The following is a 3,114-nucleotide window of genomic DNA, read 5'->3' on the forward strand; positions in this document are numbered from 1 at the left end:
ATATATATATATATATATATATATGTATAAAATATGTATGTATTTTCACTCACTAAGATATAATGTCTTTAATTGTAGGGTCTATTAATGTTTCCTTCTATCACCAGCATCTTTCACAATATCTGGCAATACTGTGGTAGGTGATTAAAATGCTTTGGGAATTTTTATTTAAGTTAAAGTAGAACTTCATTAAGTCGGCCATAGAAATAGTCCCAGCAACAGTTTCATGTCTAAAAAGTCTATTTTTCCCACAAATATCATACCTTCCAGTGGGATGCAGTCATATAAAAAGGGCAAGGAAAGAAGTGAAAGTTTTTTAATAACTTTTCAAAAATATGAATTAAGTGAAAAATATTTTATTCAGCTATGCCCCTGTGAAATCTTTATTTTCTACAGAGATCACAGAAAGCACAGGTCTAACAAACGACTGATATCCCAGTTGGTAAGGAGTCATTTTTAGAAGAATATCCAGCTTCAGAAAAACTTCAGGCAATTGAAGACCCCTCTAGGTCCCAGTAGGAAGTATATGGCCTAAGTTTTATAATGTTGTATAAAGTTATGTAATAGCCTAAGAAGGCCTCAAGGGAGAGTACCATATTAATCACAGAGAGTAGTGGAACCCTATGCTTGAGTCCTTGAAGTATCATCATGTTAAAAAAATGGGTTCATTGATAGGTAATAGCTATGAGATTATTCTCTTTTGTTTAGGATCATTCATACTTCAATGTATATGTATGCTGCCTTTGTTTCTATTAATCTTTGTTTTTTGGAGTATAACCCTGAGTTCTGGGATAATTAACACCAATTTACAGTGGTTCTTGGTTGGCAGATAGTCTTTCTTTTTCTTTATTGATAGTTTTTTTCACAGTTATCTTCTCCTATCTCACTGTATATGAATTTAGTTCTAAATAACTATACTTTCTGTGTGTCTAAGTGTCAGATGTATTGACATGGGAATATTTATCAGTCCTTTATATATGTTAAAAGTAAAGCAATCTGTAGCAAATCATATGACAATATCATCTATGCCTTTGCTCTTTAAAAATAATGAAAAAAGAAGGTTTTATAATTGTTGCATATAATTCATTTGACCAGCAAAAAATTAAAATTAAAAATAAAAACAAAACAAAAAAATCGAATATCTTTGAGACCACTAGGTACTGTTATATTCAAATTAATATCGCAGTATCACAGTAACACAAAATTATCTACAAAAAGTATGGGCTTAATAAATTTTATATTATAACTAATAAACTATGTATTTATGGTAATAGAGGGGTAGCTCGGTGGCACAGCAGACAGAGTGCCAGACCTAGAATCAGGAAGACTCATCTTCTTAAGTTCAAATCTTGCTTTGGACACTTTCTAGTTATGTGACCCTAGACAAGTCATTTAACCCTGTTTGCCTCATTTTCTCCATCTGTAAAATGAACTAGAGAAGAAAATACCAAACCAGTTCAGTATCTTTACCAAGAAAAACCCAAATGAGGTCAAGAAGAGTTAGATATGACTGAAAATGACTGAACAATAACAAAATATAAAGCTTCAGTCAAAAACAAGTTACTTGCAGATATTTTATAAAGCAAAGAGACAAACTGTACTAAGTATTTTAAATTGCTATTTGACTTGTGCATTTTTTTCCTTTCTGTATGTTGAATTATATAGCTCTCATGTTTCTAAAGTTTTCTGTAAGATAGATAAATAAATAAGAAAAGAATGGAAAAAAAAGAATGAAGGAAGCAAAAAAGGAAGGGAGGGAAGGAAGGAAGAAGAGATAGAGGGTGGAGGGAGGGAATGAAAGGGAGGGAGAAAATCAGAAATGGACTGTTTATGTTTCCTTGAACTGAGGCTCCTAGACCTTGAAAAGATCTTAGAATAAGGTATATGTATATATGTGTTTGTGTTTTTTCTTTTGTAATAATATACATTTTATTTTATTAATTTAAAACCATTATTCTAAGGAGTCACTAGCTTTCATCAGACTGTCAAAGGGTCAATGACATAAGCAAAAAATAAAAATAAAAATAAAAACCCCTGCCTTATGAATCACATTTTCTTATTTCTGAAGTTTTAAATTGGGAAATTGGTTTTTTTAAATGTCACTAGTTAATAGCAAAGTTTAAGCTAGAATGCAGGTAAAACAGAGATTTACCCATCAAATCAACCTATCTCTGTCCTCATGTCTTATCCTATTTATGATATGCTCTGAATTTGGAGAAGGGTGGTTGTTTTCTCGGAATTCTTTGTTTTATGTTTACATAGCAAAAATAGTGACTTCAGGTTATGAGTGAGAGGAGTTTCAGAAACTTACCTGGGATTCTCTCTACTACTTCTTATTTCACCTGATGTATCAGTAGCAAACAAAGGTAATGCAATTATGTTTTAAGTGGGCACCCAATTAATCCAAATAAATTCTTGTATGTCTGCATTGCATGCTACCTAATATCATCTGCTATTATTTCTGATTTAAAGCTTTTCTGATTTGTTTTTCCTCCCTCAAGCCTTCTAAGGGCTTTTATTTATGGGGATTAATACAAAACCTATTCACTTCTAGAGATGACTTTGGTATTTTTAGACTGCATGGCAATATCACAAGTTCATATTCAGAGATTTGATTATCTAGGGTTTTAGTGACTTTTTTATATAAAACAAAAGCCCTTATTCCACAGGAGTTGAAGTACAGGATATTTTTCCAAAGCATTTGTTATCCACCATTCATTTTACATTCCCTGTATCTGAAAACCACCTATCATTTAGAAAATACTGATTGAGTTTATACCTATGGTAAGAGATTTAATGTCTTAATATGTATGCTAAGATTTTAGAGAATGCTAACTGAACCCATATCTGTGATAGGGGGCTTAACACATTAGCATATACTATAAGTTTTGAAATTTCTGGTCAAAGTAGCCCAGGAAACTCAAATTCTCATTGTCATTGTTTTCAAAAGGTAAATAACAATCATTTCCTTGTGGATGCTGCATATTGCCTCCCAGTCACTGTGATCTGATCTACTTCTTGAAGCTAGCTTAAGATTGATTAAATGTTCTTATCACTATTGCCAAGTTAATCTTGTATGGCACCCAGGTTTTTCTTTTATCTCCTGTACACAGA

The sequence above is a fragment of the Vombatus ursinus genome, unplaced genomic scaffold (genome assembly GCF_900497805.2).
Source record: "Vombatus ursinus unplaced genomic scaffold, bare-nosed wombat genome assembly UNPS02014791.1, whole genome shotgun sequence".
NCBI lineage: Eukaryota > Metazoa > Chordata > Mammalia > Diprotodontia > Vombatidae > Vombatus > Vombatus ursinus.